The sequence below is a fragment of the Pseudorca crassidens genome, chromosome 1 (genome assembly GCF_039906515.1).
Source record: "Pseudorca crassidens isolate mPseCra1 chromosome 1, mPseCra1.hap1, whole genome shotgun sequence".
NCBI lineage: Eukaryota > Metazoa > Chordata > Mammalia > Artiodactyla > Delphinidae > Pseudorca > Pseudorca crassidens.
The window spans coordinates 120,909,119-120,928,148 of NC_090296.1; the positions used below are offsets into that span (position 1 = coordinate 120,909,119).

Here is a 19,030-nt window from a genome sequence, read left to right on the forward strand (position 1 = left end):
TACAAGCCATGGAAAGTCAAGTATTGCCAGCAACCACCAGAAGCTTGAAGAGACAAAGAAGGACTCTTTCCTAGAAACAGCAGGGGGAACCTGGCCTTACGGACACTTTGATTTCAGACTTCTGACCTCCAGAACTGTGAGAGCATAAAGTTCTGTTGCTTTAGGCCACCCTGTTTGTGGTCCATAATTATGGCAGCCCTTTCACACCCATAGGACTGAACTGATGATGGATCAGGGCCAACCACAGTCACCTGGGAGAGGAGTGCTCAAAATCACTGCTGAGCAGGGCACGTCTTGGTCCAGCACTGTATGCTCAGAGCAGTGGTCCTCGGTCCTGGGTGCACCAGAGTCACCTGGAGAGTCTGCAGAAAATGCATGAGTTCTGGTCTCACCCCCAGGGATTCAAATTCAATATGTCTGGGGCAGGTCCTGGTCCTCAGACAGGTCCCTCCGTGCTTGCAAGATGGCTACTACAGCTCCAGGTGGTGAGAGGTGTCCTATACAGTTCTTGGGGTCTCAGAACACTCTGGGCTGTGTCCAGAGGCAGGAAGCAAGAAGTCCCTTCTCCACACAGTTTTTTACGAGCAAGGGATCCATTCCCAGAAGCTCCCACAGAGCCTCTGCTTTCTGTCCAGAACTGTATCACGGGGCCCCTTCTTGTCCACCACTGGTGGTGGACTTGAACAAATCTCTCTTTACTCTTTGGGGCAGAGAGGGACCCACACTGCCCCTTAGAGCAGATGCTCCCACTTGGCTCTGCCAGCAAGGAGGGAGCAGAAGGGATGGGTACTGGATAGGCCACTGGCGGGTTGGCCCCTGACCTCTGTGCTGCGATGTGGGAGAGCGTGTGACTGTCTAAACTCTTTTTAAAAAGATACCTTTATTGAGGTATAATTTACACAAAATAAAATTCACTAATTTTATGTGTTAGGTTTGATGGGCTTTGATAAATGTGTATAGTTGTATAACCACCACACAGTCATGGTATGGAACATTTCAATAAACCCAAAAAGTTTCCTTGTGCTCTTTTGCAGTCCATCTTCTCTGTTCACCCTTGGCACCTAGCAAAACCACTGATCTGCTTTTTGCCAACCATAGTTTTGCCTTTTCTAGAATTTCACATAAATAAAATCATACAATATGTAGCCCTTTTGTGTCTAGCTTCTTCCACTTAGCATAATACTTTTGAGATTCATCCATATTGTTCATTTCTTTTCATTACTGAATAATATTCTGTTGTGTGGATAAACCTCATTTGCTTATACATTCAGTTTTTTGATAGACGTTGGGTTGTTTCCATTTTTTGGCTGTTATGAATGATGCTGGTATAAACAGTCGTATACAGGCTTTTGTATGAACATATAGTTTCATTTTTCTCTGGTAAATTCCCAAGAGGGGAACTGTTGCTGGGTCATATAGTACATCTATGTTTAACTTTATAAGAAACTGCAAAACTGTTTTCCAAAGTTGTATTCCTACAAGCAGTGTGTGAAGGTCCAGCTGTTCCATGTTCTCACCAACACTTGGCATTGTCAGTCTTTTTAAGTTTAACTATTCTTGTGCATATGTAGTGGTATCTCATGGTGGTTTTAATTTGAATTTTCTTAATGGCTAATGATATTGACCATCTTTTTGTGTGTTTATTTGCCATTTGTGTATCTTACTGAAGTGTCTGTTTATATCTTATAACCCTGTTTAATTGAGTTGTCTGTCTTTTTATATTTGAATTATGAGTTCTTTTTCTTTTCTTTGCATTAAAAAAATTTCATTTTATATTGGAGCGTAGTTGATTAACAGTGTTGTGTTAGTTTCAGGTGTACAGCAAAGTGATTCAGTTATACATATACATGTATCTATTCTTTTTCAAATTCTTTTCCCATTTAGTTTATTACAGAATATTGAGCAGCATTCCCTGTGCTATACAGTAGGTCCCTGTTGGTTATCTATTCTAGATATAGCAGTGTGTACATGTCAATCCCAAATCCCAATCTATCTCTTCCCCCTCCACCCTTCCCCCCTGGTAACCATAAATTCATTCCCTACGTCTATGAGTCTGTTTGTGCTTCGTAAACAAGTTCACCTGTATCATTTTTTTTAGATTCCACATATAAGCGGTATTACATGATATTTGTCTTTCTCTTACTTCACTTTAGTGTGATAATCTCCAGGTCCATCCATGTTGCTGCAAATGGCATTATTTCATTCTTTTTAATGGCTAAGTAATATTCCATTGTATATATGTATCACATCCTCTTCATCCATTCATCTGTCAGTGGACGTTTAGGTTGCTTCCATGTCTTGGCTATTGTAAACAATGCTGCAGTGAACATTGGGGTGCATGTATCCTTTCAAACCATGTTTTTCTCCAGATATATGTCCAGGAGTGCGATTACTGGATCATATGGTAGCTCTATTTTTATTTTCCCAGGGAACCACCATACTGTTCTCCATAGTGGCTGTACCAGTTTACATTCCCACCAACAGTGTAGGAGGGTTCCCTTTTCTCCACACCCTCTCCAGTATTTATTGTTTGTAGATTTTTTGATGATGGCCATTCTGACTGGTGTGAGGTGATGCCTCACTGTTGTTTTGATTTGCATTTCTAAGAGTTCTTATTCTGATTACAGCTCTTTTATCAGAAATGGGTTCTGCAAATATTCCACTCAGTCTGTGGCTTACCTTTTCATTTTTTAGCACTGTCTTTTGAAGAGCCAAAGCCTAAAATTTTAATGAATTCCGTTTTTTTCTCTTTGTATGCTATTTAAGAAATTTTTATCTACTCTATGATTGTAATGATATTTTTCTGTGTTTTCTTCTGGAAATTGTATAATTTTAGCTCTTACATTTAGCCCTGTGGTTCATTATGAATTTTTAGTAGTATTTAATAACATTAATGTTTATTATTATTTGGTATAGAATCCCTTCTTGTCTTCTACTAAGGCAATGTGGTATTGAAAAAATTACTATGTTATGGACATAATCATGGACCTTAGAGAATCTACTTCTGGAACCATTGAATTAATTTTTCATATATAGTGAGGGTTAAGGGTCTGGGTTAATTTTTTTGCACATACATAACAATTGTTCCAGCATCATTTATTGAAAAGACTAACTTTTTGTCATTGAATTACCTTGGCACCTTTGTTAAAAGTCAGTTTGCTGGGCTTCCCTGGTGGGGCAGTGGTTGAGAGTCCGCCTGCCGATGCAGGGGACACGGGTTTGTGCCCTGGCCCAGGAGGATCCCACATGCCGCAGAACGGCTGCGCCCGTGAGCCATGGCCGCTGGGGCTGCGCGTCCGGAGCCTGTGCTCTGCAACGGGAGAGGCCACAGCGGTGAGAGGCCCGCGTACTTCAAAAAAAAAAAAAAAAAATCAGTTTGCTGTGTATGTGTGTGTCTGTTTCTAGACTCACTTTTCTGTTCTGTTGACCTAAATGTCTATTCTTAATCCAGTAACTTACTGTCTTGATTACTTTAGCTTTGCTGTAATTTTTGAAATTGGTAGTGTAATTCCTCCATATTCTTTTTCTAAGTTGTTCTGTCATTTGCATTTTAGAGTCAGCTTTCCTGCAAAAAAAAGAAAAAAGAAAAAAAAACCTGCTGGGGTTTTGATTGGATTCCTTTGAATCTATAAATCATCTTGGGGAGAATTGACATCTTATTAGAGTCTTCTGACACATGAACATGTTATAACTCTCCATTTATTTATATCTTTTATTTATTCCATGTATTTATAAACTTTCAGCAGTATTTTGTAGTTCTCACAATAGGTCTTATACGTATTTAGCTAAACTTATCCACAAATACTTTATAGTTAAGTTATTGTAAATAGAATTTTAGAAATCCCAATACCTAATAATTTATCGCTAAGGTATAGAAATACAATTGACTTCTTTTTCATGTTGACCTCGTGTCCTGTGATCTTGCTGAACTCATTTATTAGTTCTACAGCTTTTTTTAGATGTTTTGTAGTTTTTTCTACACAGGTGATCTTTTGTCTGTGAATAGACAGTTTCACATTCCTCCTTTCATTCAGTCTGTATACTCTGTCCAGCTCCCTGCTCTTTTTTCCCCAGATTGCACCAGCTAATACATCCTTTAGTGAGAGTCGACATCCTTGCCTTGTTCCTGATCTTGGGGGAAAAGCATTCAGTCTTTTTACCAATAAGTATAGTGTTAGCTGTAGGGTTTTTGTCAATACCCTTTATGAGATTGAGAAAGTTACCTTCTATTCTAGTTTGCTGAGAGTTTTCAGTCATGAATAGGAGTTGAATTTTGTTGAATGCTGTTCCTGCATCTACTGAGATGGTTTTTCCTTTTTTTAGTACTGTTCATGTAATAAACTTTAAAAATATTTAGTTCTTATGAATCAATGTTTATTATACAAATATTTGGTGTTTTAAATTATGTGTATGTGTAAGTGTGATAAAAATACATAGTTAAAAAACATTTTGCCCCCTGAATCAAAGAACAGTTCTGTCAGTTTATGCAATGTATTCACAGTATTTTCTGGGTTCCACAAGAACCAACACATAGAAGAGGAAACATATTTAGATTATAGCACATTTCAATTGCAATTTTCTGTTGGTATTACATTTACACACCCTGTCCCTTCATACTAATCTGGGTTGTGATATATTTTTAGAATTTTTCCCATAAAAGGGAGGGACAGGATAGCCATGGAAAGTTTTAGCCACTTCTGTTTTAGTATGAGAATCTAATTATTGGCATGGATTAAAGTATGCTGTATTTGTACTATCAAATTTTGTAGAAGCTGCACAACCAAAAAAAACAAAAGTACAGCGTCATTTCTTTCGGAGAAACTGATTGCTAGGGCCCAGTAACAGCTCCCTCTGTGATGTTTTTGTTGAAATCCAAACAAGCTTTGGGCTCTCTCCTTGGACCCGGGCAGCTATTTAAACTTGATTTCCCTTAAACTTCATAATTCTCTGCCACCTCCTTTGAGGTCCATGGGAACTCAATGCTTCAGATTAAACTGTAGCTTGGTGTACAGTAGTACCATAGGTTTCTATTTTGCTTGTTAAATTAGCACCTGCATGGAGGTGAGGACATTAGTGTCGAAAGGCTCCATGCAAAACCACCACTAGGTCATTCTGTTATTTCTTTCAAAGGGTTGGTATAGCCAAAGGCCCTGGAGACCTTGACTCCATCTTCAGTCTACCTTGGCCCAAGTTCAGGTGGCTTCCCCTTTCCAGTCTTGGCATTTTGAACAGATTCTCTCTTACCTATGGTAGGCTTTTAAAATTTGTTTTTAATTGTGGTAAAACACACATAACATAAAACTTAACATCTTCACCATTTTTAAGTGCACATTTCAGTGGTATTCAGTACATTTACATTGTTGTGCAGCCATCACCACTGTCTGTCTCCAGAATTCATTTCATCTTGAAAAACTGAAACTCTATACTTGTTAAACAACAACTCCTTATTCCCCCTCTCCCAGCTCAGCCCCTGGCAACAATCAGTCTACTTTCTGTATCTATGACTGTGACTACTCTATTTACCTTGTGTAAGTAGAATCATTCAGTATTTGTCTTTCTGTGTCTGGCTTATTTCACTGACTACAGTGTCTTCAAGATTCATCCGGTTACAGCCTGTGTCAGAGTTTCCTTCCTTTTTAAGGCTGAATAATATTCCATTGCATGTATATACCACATTTTATTTTTTCTTCTGTCAGTGGACGCTAGGGTTGTTTCTACCTTTTGCCTATTGTGAATAATGCTGCTATGAACATGGGTATATAAACATCCCTTTGAGACCCTGCTTTCAGTTCTTTTGGGTATATACCCAGAAGGGTTTTTGGAATATATGGTAATTCTATTTTTAATTTTTTGAGGAACTACTATGCTTTTTTTCCACAGTGGCTGTCCCATTTTACACTCCCATCAACAGTGCACAAAGATTCCAATATCTCCACATCCTCACTAATGGTTGTTATTTTCTTGTTTTTTTTAATTGAGGTGTAATTGACATATAACATTATTAGTTTCAGGTATACAATGGTTCAATATTTGTGTACATTGCAAAATGATCACCACAATAAACTAGTTAACATCCATCACCTTACATAGTTACAATTTTTTTTTCTTGTGATGAGAACTTTTAAGATCTGTTCTCTTAGCATCTTTCAAATATGCAATATAGTGCAGATCTTCCTTAATATGGGATTATGTCTCGATAAACCCATCATAAATTGAAAATACTAAGTCAAAATTCATTTAATACACCTAACCTACTGAATATTATAGCTTAGCCTAGCCTACCTGAAATGTGCTCAGAACATTTACATTAGCCTACAGCTGGGCAAAATCATCTAACACAAAGTGTATTTTATAAAGTGTTGGATATCTCATGTAATTTATTGAATAGTACACTGAAAATGAAAAATAGAATAGTTTTAAGTGTATTGGTTGTTAATCCTCATGATCCACTCAGTAGCTGGGGGAGCTGCAGCTCACTGCCACTGCCAGGCATCACGAGAGAGTACTGTACAGCATATTGATAGCCCAGGGGAAAAGATCAAAATTCAAAGTATACTTTTACTGAATTTTATCGCTTTTGTACCATCATAAAGTTGAAAAATTGTTAAGTTGAACCATCATAAGTTGGCAACTGTATGTATTATTAACTATGGTCACCGTGGTGTACATTACATTCCTGTGACTTATTTATTTTATAACTGGAAATTTGTGTCTTTTGACCCCTTTCACCATTTCTCCCAGCCCCCACCCCTACCCTGTCAACTGCTAATCTTGTCTCTATATCTATAAGCTTGTTCTTTTGTTTTTGTTTTTAGATTCCACATGTAAGTAAGATTATACAGTATTTGTCTTTCTCTGTCTAACTTATTTCACGTAGCATGATGCCCTCAAGGTCTGTCCACGTTTGCAAATGACAAGACTTTTTTTTATGGGCTGAATAATAGTCCATTGCATATGTATACCACATCTTCTTTATCTGTTCATCCATTGATGGACACCTAGGTTGTTTCCATACCTTGGCTATTGTAAATAATGCTGCAGTGAACATGGGGTGCAAATGTCTTTTCAAGATAGTGTTTTAATTTTTCAAATAAGTACCCTGTAGAATTGCTGGAGCATATGGTAGTTCTATTTTGAATTTTTTGAGGAACCTCCATGGTGTTTTCCGTAGTGGCTGCATCAATTTACATTTCCACCAACAGTGCACAAAGGTTCCCTTTTCTTCACATAGTCGCCAACACATGTTATTTCTTATCTTTTTGATAATAGACATTCTAACATGTGTGAGTTGATGTCTCATTGTGGTTTTGATTTGCATTTCTCTAATGATTAGTGATGTTGAGCATCTTTGCATGTACTGTTGGCCATCTGTATGTACTCTTGGGAAAAATTTCTATTCAGATCTCTGCTCATTTCTTAATTGGATTGTTTGGGGAGGGGGTGCTATTGAATTGCAGGAGTTCTTTATATATTTGGATATTAACCATTATCAGATATATGATTTGCAAATACTTTCTCCCATTCAGTAGGTTGCCTTTTCATTTTGTTGATGGTTTCCTTTGCTGTGAAGAAGCTTTTTAGTTTGTTGATATAGCCCCACTTGTTTATTTTTACTTTTGTTGCTTTTGCTTTTGGTGTCAGATTCAAAAAATCATCACCAAGATCTGTGTCAAGGAGCTTACTATCTATGTTTTCTTCTTGGAGTTTTATGGTATCAGGTCTTATATTCAAGTCTTTAATCCATTGGAAGTTAATTTTTGTGGTGTAAGATAGTGGTCCAGTTTCATTCTTTTGCATGTGTCTGTCCAGTTTTCCCAACACCATTTATTGAAGAAACTGTCCTTTCTGCATTGTATATTCTTGGCTCTTTTGTGGTAAATTAAATGACCATGTATGCCTGGCTTTATTTCTGAGCTTTCTGTTCTGTTCCATTGATGTATGTATCTTTTTTTATGCCAATACCATACTGTTTAATTACTATAGCTTTGTAATATAGTTTGAAATCAGGGTGCATGGTATTCTCTAGCTTTGACCTTCTTTCTCAAGCTTGCTTTGGCTATTCACGGTATTTTGTGGTTCCATTTAAGTTTGGGGATTGTTTGTTCTGCTTCAGTGAAAAATGCCATTGGAATTTTGATAGGGATTGCATTGAATCTGTAGATTGCTTTGGGTACTGTGGACATCTTAACACTGTTAATTCTTCTAGTCCATGAGCATGGACTATCTTTCCATTTATTTGTGACTTTTTTTTAATTCATTAATGTCTTACAGTTTTCATTGTACATGTCTTTCACCTCTTTGGTTAAATTTATTCCTGGGTGTTTTATTCTTTTTGATGCAATTGTAAATGGGATTGTTTTGTAATTTCTCTTTCTGGTAGTTCGTTATTAGTATATAGAAATGCAACAGATTCTTGTATGCTGATTTTGGTATCCTCCAACTGTATTGAATTCATTTATTAGTCCTAACAGTTTTTTGGTGGAGTCTTGAGGGTTTTCTGTATAATATCATGTCATCTGCAACCAGAGATAATTTTACTTCTTCCTTTCCAATATGGATGCCTTTTTCTTTTTGTTGCCTAGTTGATCTGGCTAGGACTTCCAGTACAGTAAGTCCCCTACATGCAAACCTTCAAGTTGTGAACTTTCAAAGATGCAAACATGCGTTCCATCAGTGTCAGGTGTGAGTGAAATTGCAGCTTGCCCTCTGTCTCCTATTGCTGATGATCCTTCAGCTCTACCATTTCCCACCTCCTCTCCCTCCTCCAGTCAGTAACTCCTCTTGCCTGTTCACTCAATGCCACTGTACTACTGTACTTTTCAAGGTACTGCACTGTAAGATTAAAAATGTTTTATTTTTTCTTTGTTTTTTATGTATTATTTGTGTAAAAAGTATTATAAACCTATTACAGTACAGTACTATATAGCTGATTGTGTATAGGCTAACTTTGTTGGACTTACAAACAGATTGGACTTATGAATGCACTTGGAACAGAACTCATTCGTATGTAGGGGACTGTGCTATTCAACTGTACCATGTTGAATAAAAGTGGCTATAGAGTGGGTGCCCTTGTGTTGTTCCTAATCTTAGAGGAAAAGTTTTCAGCTTTTCACCATTGAGTATGATGTTAGCTGTGGGCTTGTCATATATGCCCTTTATTATGTTGAAGTATATTCCCTCTATACCCACTTTGTTGAGAGTGTTTTTGTTGTTGTTGTTGTTTGCAGTATGCAGGCCTCTCACTGTTGTGGCCCCTCCCATTGCGGAGCACAGGCTCCGGACATACAGGCCCAGCGGCCATGGCTCACGGGCCCAGCCGCTCTGAGGCATGTGGGATCTTCCTGGACTGGGGCACGAACCCGTGTCCCCTGCATCGGCAGGCGGACTCTCAACCACTGCGCCACCAGGGAAGCCCTGTTGAGAGTTTTTATCATAAATGGATATTGAATTTGTCAAATGCTTTCTCTGCATCTATTGAGATGATCTTTTGATTTTTATCCTTCATTTTGTTAATGTGATGTATCACATTGATTTGCAGATGTTGAACCATCCTTGCATTCCTGGAATAAGTCTCACTTGATCATGACGTATGATCCTTTTAATGTATTATTGAATTCAGCTTGCTAATATTTTGTTGAGGATTTTTGCATCTCTATTCATCAGGGATATTGACCTGTGATTTTCTTTTCTTGTGGCATCCTTGTCTGGTTTTGGTATCAAGATAATGCTGGCATCATAAAATGAGTTTGGAAACATTCCCTCTTCTATTTTTGGAATCTCTTCTTCTATTTTTTTGGAAGAGTTTGAGAAGGATTGGTATTAATTCTTTGAATGTTTGCTAGAATTCACCTGTGAAGCCATCTGAGCCTGCACTTTGTTTTTTGGGAGGTTTTTAATTACTGATTTGATCTCCTCACTAGTAGCTGATTTGTTCAGATTTTCAATTTTTTCACGACTCAGTTTTGGTAGGTTGTCTAGGAATTTAACTGGCTCTTCTAGGTTGTCCAATTTGTTGGCATATAATTGTTCATTATATTATTCAAGTGTAGTTTTTATAGTCCTTTATATTTCTGTGGTGTCAGTTGTAAGTCTCTTCCTTCACTCATATTCTTTGAGTACTCTTTTTTTCTTGTTTGAGTGTTGAGTCTAGCTAAAGGTTTGTCGATTTTGTTTATCTTTTCAAAGAACCAGCTCTTGGTTTCATTGATTTATTTCTATTGTCTTCTTAGTCTCTGTTTTCTCGTTGTTGTTTTTTTTTATAGTAGCCATCATAATGGGTGTGAGGTCATATCTCATTGCATTTCCATAATGGTTAGTGATGTTGAACATCTTTTCATGTGCTAGTTGGCAATTGTTTATCTTCTTGGGAGAAATACCTATTCAGGTCTTCATATATTTTCTGATTGGGTTTTTGGGGTTTTGTTGTTGTTGAACGAACTGTAGGATTGAGTGTGTGTGTGTGTTCTCTTAAAACTATAACACATCTCCAAACATACAACACACACACACACACACACACACACACATTCCAGCTAGTGAATGCGTTTTGTTTAGTTTTTGCTAGGTTTTACATGATTTTCATCTTCTTTTAGCGTGTGCTGAGTGTAGGATGAGCATTGTGAGCCTTTTTTAATCTGGGGACATGGAGGCATGGCTCTTCTGGGCCACAGGGTTCTGTACCTTGCTGTGCCCTCATGCAGTCACCCTTAAGTATAAGATTGCTCTCACCACCTGCTTCTTTACTGCCTGCCCAGTCCCTCTTGGTTTCTCCCCGCCAGGTGCTGGAGCTCCTGATCATAGTGAACTTATCCTTCAGTGAGCTGCCATCCATTTCCTTTCACTCAAACCCCTTTTTAAAAATGTGGAATTCATAACTCCTTTTGGAATATTTCTCTAAATTTAAAAACATATTCTGTTTACAATTATAAATCTGTAAAGATCTACCTTTTATCAGTATCTCCCTTCTTGACTCACAAGTAGTTGCAGAATCCAGAGTCTTAAGCGAAGATTCTTAAAGATTAGCCAAATGGGGGAAATTATTTCCTAAGACCTTAGCCTCTATTTCCAGGTACTCCTTTTTATCTCAGCTGGTTCTGATCCAGCACAAGTGTCTTCACCTAAATAAAATTATGTCTGAAACACAGAAGTTAAATGGCCTTGAGACAATTTTAATTCTATTTTCTTGAGAAATATGGGTCATCCTGGAAATGGGGTTTATAGTTTTGGGTTTGTTTTACTTTTCACACTCAGCCCAAATATTCTTCCAAAAGAAATAGTATGTTTACCAGTGAAAATGTTATATTCCTATTTAAATGAGCTCTGGAATCTTCCAACACTAATTTTAGCCCAGTTAGTTTAAAAATATTTGTCCAAATCATAGTCTCAATTTCAGAATTTTCTGAGAGGAAAGATTTAGCACAAACTTTTAAAATCGAGTTATTCTATTCACACAGTTAAATTCTTTAGATTAGAACCAGTCTTTGGTCACTTTTGCAGGAAGGATCAAGGAAGACAAAGCTCTTCATAACTTTATTATTACCCCCTTCCCACATTTAAAACCACTGGCATCAATTAATATCACTTTTTTGTGTTTTGTTATCCTCCTACAGAGAGAGTTGGGTTAGCAAGAGTTAAAGCGTTTTACTGCTCTATTTTTATACTTTCCCACATCTAAATAAACTTCAGCTCTTACACATTCCTGGCCTGAAAAGTTGCTGTCTACCCATCTGAGAGGCATGTGAGGGGGTCCTCTATCGTATCTCCTCTATCTCCCCTGGCTTTTCAGCCCTTTGGGAATCTGTGATCATCCTCCCTACCTTAGTGAGATGTCAGTGAGTTATGCCTTAGACTATCTTGTCTTTCCCCTTTTGAATTATCCCTTGGGCTCAACTTTTCAGAGGTAAAGAGAACAGTTTGTGAACTACACTGTACGACTACTCCAAGGGAAAAACTCACATAACTGCTCTCGTCTCTCTCGTCTCCATCCATAACTCCCTCAGGCAGCGTTCCCTCACTTGTGTTCCCAACACTCCTTCCAGACTCTTTAACGAGGCTGGTGGTGTGTCTGTGCCAGTCTCACTTCTGATGCCAACTGATGTATTTCAGGTGGGTGGAAGGAGAAAGCACATTCATACACAGTGGAGTTAGATTAATTTCCTTGCTTAATTGGCAAAGGCAACAGAATCTTATTAGAAGTGAGGTGAGCACTCCTGGCAGCAATAGATACAGTGAATCTCAGCAGAGCTTTCCCTGAGTGTGTTGTCTGATGACACCGTTTTTGCCAGGCTCTGGAAAAACTCACTTTTTCCTAAGCCATAGCCCATTTATACTTGGGATTTATGTTACCATTCCAGAAAAATTTATCCGTTAGCTTCTGACTAAGGGAATGTTTACAAGCATTGGATTCACATCTAAATCTTTTTCTAAAGTTGAAAGCTGTCAGTCCTCAGGTGTTTCTGTAAATTTTTCAGCGTTCTGGAAATCCACAGTGTCCTTCACATTTTTTATTGAGTTACTGGGCTTTTGTTGTTGGTATTATTGGCATTATCTCTCTAGAGTAAGAATATTACATCTTTAAACGTATGTTGAAATAGAAAATGAGTTTTATTGGAGTATAACTTACACACATTAGATGTACTCAATTGAGTTTACTTGTGAGTTTTGATAAATGTATACAAATGTATAAACTACCATCACAATCATGATATGAAACATTTCTCTTATCGCCAAAAGTTTCTTCATGCCCACTCACCCCCATCCCCAGGCAACTGCTTTGTCTTTTTACTCTGCTTTCTATCACTGCAGATTAGTTTTGCCTTTGCTAACAATTGATATAAATGGAATTATGTAGTACATACTCTTTTGTGTCTGGCTTCTTTTACACAGCAAAATGGTTCTGAGACTTGTCCGTGTTGTTGTGTGTATCATGTTCTCTTTTATTGCTGATTAGAATGTCATTTTACGGGTGGTATCACATTTGTTTATCCATTCACCTGTTGATGGGTATTTGGGTTATTTCTAGTTTGGGGCAATTATGAATAAAGCTGCAATGAACATTTATATACAAGTCTTTGTGTGGACATATGTTTTAATTTCCCTTGGGAAAAACCTGGGAATGGAATTGCTGGGTTGCATGGTAAGTGAATATTTGACTTTATAAGAAACTGCTGTACTCTTTTTCAAAGTGGTTGTATGATTTTGCTTTCCTACCAGCTCTGATAGTCCATGTTGTTTTGCATTCTTGTATTGTCAGTTTTTTATAATTTTAGATATTCTAGTGTCTGGGTAATGGTATGTCATTGTAGTTTAATTCTCATTTCCTAGATAACTAATGAAGCACATCTTTCATATGCTTATTGGCCAGGTTGAGAAACAACATTTTATTGAGGTATAGTTGACATTGTAACATTATATCAGTTTCAGGTATACAACATAATGATTTGATATTTGTATATATTGTGAAATAATCACCACTATAAGTCTAGTTAACATCACTCACTATACATAGTTATAAAATATTTTTTCTTGTGATGAGAACTTTTAAGATCTACTCTCCTAGCGACTTTCACATATGCAATACAGTATTATTAACTACAGTCATCATGCTGTATATTACATCGCCATGACTTACTTATTTTATAACCGGAAATTTGTACCTAAGAAACAGAACATTTTGAGTACACCAGAAACCTCTCTCATATTCCCTTCCAGTCACTACTATGGACCACCACTCTCCCAAAGGCTAACCACCATTAATGACTTCTAACAGTTCAGATTAGTTTTGCCTGTTTCTAGACTTTGTGTAAAATGAATAATACAGGACTCTCCTCTGTCTGGCTTTTTTCACTCATTATTATATGTATGAGACTTGTCCTTGTTGTGTGCAGTTATAGATTGTCTATTCTCATTTTGGAATATATCACAATTTGCTTATCCATTGTATTGTTGATGGGTGTTTGGGTAATTTCCAATCTTTAGCTATTAGATATAGTACTGCTGTGGACATCCTGGTATACATCTTTTGGTGAACACTTGTGTGTATTTTTCCAGGAGTGGAATGGGTGAGTTTGAAGCAAAATGGATGAGTTGTAGAACAACACTTCTCAAACTTTAATGTGCATATGAATTACCTGGACTCTTAGGAAAATGCTGAATGTGAATCAGTAGGTTTTGGGTGTGGTCTGAGATTTTGCATTTCTAACAAACTCCTAGGTGATGTGTTGCTGCTAATCCTTGGACATACTCTGAGGGACAGGTCAGAGAGTATGCCTACATGAAGCTTTGGTAGATACTGCCAAAGAGTTTTCCAAAGCGATTATGCCCAGTTTACACTCCCACTAATAATATATGGGAGCACTCCACATTCTTTACAAAACTTGGTATTTTCTTTTTATTTTGGCAGTTTGGGTAGGTGTGTGGGGATATCTCATTTTGGATTTAATTTATATTTTTCTTACTACTAATGAAATTGTATACTTTTTCTTATGTTTATTGGCCATCTGGATATCCTCTTTTGTGAATTGTCTGTTGAAATCCTCCCATTTTTCTATTAGGTTATCATCGATATAGTTTTTACTTCTGTTATTACATTTTTTTATTCTGTTATGTTTTTTATTCTGCTATCACATTTTTTTTTTTTTTTTTTTTTTTTTTTTGCGGTACACGGGCCTCTCACTGTTGTGGTCTCTCCCGCTGCAGAGCACAGGCTCCGGACGCGCAGGCTCAGTGGCCATGGCTCACGGGCCCAGCCGCTCTGCGGCATGTGGGATCTTCCCGGACCGGGGCACAAACCCGTGTCCCCTGCATCGGCAGGCGGACTCTCAACCACTGCGCCACCAGGGAAGCCCTCAGCTATCACATTTTTATTCTTCTTATTTATTTCTTATTTCTTCCAACTCCCACTTATTTCTGTCTTACTCTTAGCCAAACCTCAGTCTGTTACCTGATACTGGATCTTTCATCTCTTGTTTCAAAAAACCTGTTTTTAAAATTTTTATTAAATTTCACACAGGTAGTTTAAATAAAAATTTACTTCTGTTTCTAGGTTTTTTCCAAAATGATATGCCCTTTTTAATCTTGAGTGTTATATTTCCCTCTTTCATTTTTTTCGCAGAATGATTTCATAGACGTGATGGTGTCTTCTCCTCCTCCTCCTCTCCCCCTCCCCATCTTCTTTCTCCTTTTAAGCCCTCCTTCTCCTCTTCTTCCTTTGCTCCCTCCTTCTCCTCCTCTTTCTCCTCCTTTTTTCCATTTTATTCATCCTTATGCTTGGAGAAGTCTCATCAAGAGACCTGTGGGTAGAGTCATCTATAATAACCTCATTGTCCTTGGATACTCGTAGATTTTCCTTTCAAATATTGTGTAACAGACCTGGCTAATAGAAATCTACATTTCTGTTCATCCACCCAAAAGCCTGAGAGGAGTGGGTTAGGAGCCCATCCTAGCAGGAGAGTCATGTCTCTAATTTCTCCTATGAGGAATGGGTATTTTGCTAGCCACAGGCCAGTTGTATGCTATAGTTACTCATCCACCTTCCTGCTATATCTGCCCACTGTTTACGGGAGAAATTCTTAGATTTCCTAGATCATCATTTGGTATACTGCAGTATATGTCCGGGGCAGTTGTTTCCAGTGCTCTTGGTTGGTAGTGGTAAAACAGATTCCAGATGGAGGGTTTCTTATTTTTTTTCCTATGGCCCACCTATTCCCTAGCTCTTGTCCTCCTTATTAATGGTGTTTTTGCCAGTATCTCCTCTGCTTTCTCTCTGAGTCACAGCACTTCTTTCTCAGGAAGATAAGTCACTAGTTGACTCTTGACATCTTTCTTCCATCCAGATCTATCTAACATGTCTTGCAGAAATTCTTCAACAGTTTTGTCATGTGAATGGCATCCATTCCTAGCTTCTATATTGATGTAGTTCTCTCCTATTTTAGACTTGCCTTGGCATTTTAATTGTGATGGGATGAAGGTGTGAGTTACATGCCTATATTCAAGAGGTTCTCATCCCCGAAAGTATAAAACCTTTTAGATTATTTTCCTAATGTTTTTTCCACTAAAACACTTTTAGTATTCTACCAGAATGTACCTTTTCTCCCCACGGGGTAACAAACAGTTAATGTTTTGAAATTTTCTGTGAGATTTGGTTGTTCATGGTATCTCAGATGAGGTTATGTCTTAGTAGTTGGATGATCTGCTGTCAGTGGGCTAGAATATCCAAATACAAATCAAGAACATTTATGTAGATGAAAGTAATTCACTTATTATAGTGGATCAGACAAATGGGGCACTCTGATTGGGTGATCTTTGACCTAAGCCTGAGCTACTTTGTTATACTAAGTGTTTTGTGGAAAGTGAGTATATATCTCTAGCTTCACTGATACGGTAATGGCTCTGATAGGGAATTTAAGGCCTTATCTAGCCTGCTTTGCTTTTAAAACTATAATTATATTTTTGTTCTGTTGCACATCGTAGTGGCCTTTCTATGTATTCCTTATCCTTTCTTCAGGGACTAATTATTGACTAATTTTAAAAAGAGCTTCTATTTTATATTTAGTATGAAAATCTTAAGCATATGAAGCCACTAATATTGACCATTTCATTTCTTCTGTTTCTCATCTTTTCTCTTTTCTCTAAAGTGAGTCATAATTTGGGAATAAAGCTTTTGAAAGAATATTAGCTACTCACAAAGAGAGTTATTTTGGCACTTAAAACCCAAGTGCCTTTTTCCCCCCCCCTCCTTTTTTCATTTCCTAACATCCCAGAGTCAAACATATTTCCCAGGTTTTGTAGATTGTGTCTTTATTTTTAATGCTCCCATTTAGTTTACAAGATTTGTAGTTTGGAAGAAAAAGTGCCTCTTGGGGGCTAAATTCTGGTTGATTCTTTTTGTGTGATGTTGAAAGTTTGCACCAATATGTAGCTCACCAGTTACCTGTGATATGTTTTACCATCAATGTCATAACTTCAAACAAAACATTGTAAATACCACGGTCTTAAAATTTCTTTTATAGTACTAAAAGAAAGTCTTCAAACGAAAGTTTTCTTCTCATGATTTTTGAATGCAACAAAATAATTCTTGGTTTAATTTATGTCCCTATTACCCTCTTGTCAAATTACATGGCATGAGTTTAGTCATAGTTCTCAGCCAGGCTTCTAGATTCCCTTCTCTTGTTAAGAGGTCATAGAATTTAGTCTTTCCGAAAACACATCTTTGGTAAAAGATTTTTTCCCACAGTGTTCAAGTCTACACTAGTTTCAGTTGAATCAGCTTTACTTAGATTCCTTTAAAATAGCAAATCTTTCATTATTATTGGAGACCAGTTGTCATTTTTTATTTTATTTTATTTTATTTTTTTTGCGGTACGCAGGCCTCCCACTGCTGCGGCCTCTCCCACTGCGGAGCACAGGCTCCGGACGCGCAGGCCCAGCGGCCATAGCCCACGGGTCCAGCTGCTCTGCGGCACGTGGGATCCTCCTGGACCGGGGCACGAACCCGCATCCCCTGCATCGGCAGGCGGCCTCTCAACCACTGCGCCACCAGGGAAGCCCCAGTTGTCATTTTTTAGATCACTAATATTAACAAAGAGGAAATGAGCAGATTTTACTTTGACTGTTACTACTTAAACTCTTCTTTTTAAACCTTTAAAGTAATTTAATACTTGTAAATGTTTAATACTTTGGTGGAGCTTATTGAGGAGACAAAATTCATATCCTTGAAACAAAGAAAATGCAGTTCCAAATGATGAGGTTTAGATTATAAGCACCAGCACCATAATCTTAAAAAAAAAATCTTTTTATTTGGAAATAATTTCAAACTTACAAAAAAGTTGCAAAAATAGTACAAGGAATTTCCATATACCCTTCACCCAGCTTCCCCAAATGTTAACATAGGACAATGATCAAAAGCAGGAAGTTGACCTTGACACAATACTGTTAATCGACAGACCTCATTCTTATTTCACCAGTTGTCCCACTGTCCTTTTGTTAGCCCATGATCTAACCCAGGATTCCCAAATTACACTTAGTTGTCATGTCTCCTTGAGCTCCTCCAGTCTGGGACAGTTCTTCAGTCTTCGTCATTTATGGCTTCTACCGGCCAGTTATTTTGTAGAATGTCTCTGAAAGACAGAGATTTGACCTTTCTCAGTTCATCATCCTAGGGAGTACATGATGTTGATATGTCTCATTACTGGTGATGATAACCTTGACTACTTGGTTAAGGTAGTATCTACCAGCTTTCTCCATTGTAATGTAATTGTAACATTATTGGTTTTCCCTTTGTAATTAATAAGTATCTTGTGGGGAGATATTCCGAGGTATGCAAGTTTCCTGTTTCTCATACTTTTGCCTACTCATTTTAGCATCTGTTGATGATTCTTGCCTGCAACAGTTATTGCTCTGATGTTTGTCAAATGGTAATTTTCTATTTCTATGATTCTTTCTACATTTATTAATTGGAATTCTGTTATTTAAAAAGGGTTTTCCCTTATTTATTTATTCATTTATTTGATTATATCAGTATGGACTCATGGATATTCACTTTATGCTATAGATTGCCATTCATTACTATTTATTTTGCCACTAACACCATTTTATGAGTTAGAATATCAGGGTTTTAAAATTTCCTCGTGTACCATGAAATTCAACTTCAGGCAAAATATCTAACTATTCTTACCCTCAGTGCAGTCAGTTGTAAAACGGAAATAATACCTGCTCTTTTGTACATAAAATAGATTTCCAAACTATAAAATGTGATACAAGTGGTAAGAGTGTCAATTATTTTTTGTCAAATGCTGATGAGTATTTATTTATTTATTTTAAATAAATTTATTTATTTATTTTTGGCTGCATTGGGTCTTCATTGCTGCATGCGGGCTTTCTTTAGTTGCGGTGAGCGGGGGCTACTCTTCGTTGTGCTGCGCGGGGCTTCTCATTGCAGTGGCTTCTCTTGCTGCGGAGCACAGGTTCTAGGTGCACGGGCTTCAGTAATTGTGGCACATGGTCTCAGTAGTTGTGGCTCGAGGGCTCTGGA

At 37.5% G+C, this 19,030-nt stretch overlaps 1 protein-coding gene across 1 annotated transcript in view; it reads left to right on the plus strand.

Moving 5' to 3' along the window:
* Positions 1 to 19,030, plus strand: part of REC114 (REC114 meiotic recombination protein) — a 97,347-nt gene that overhangs the window by 36,609 nt on the left and 41,708 nt on the right. The window lies entirely within an intron of this gene.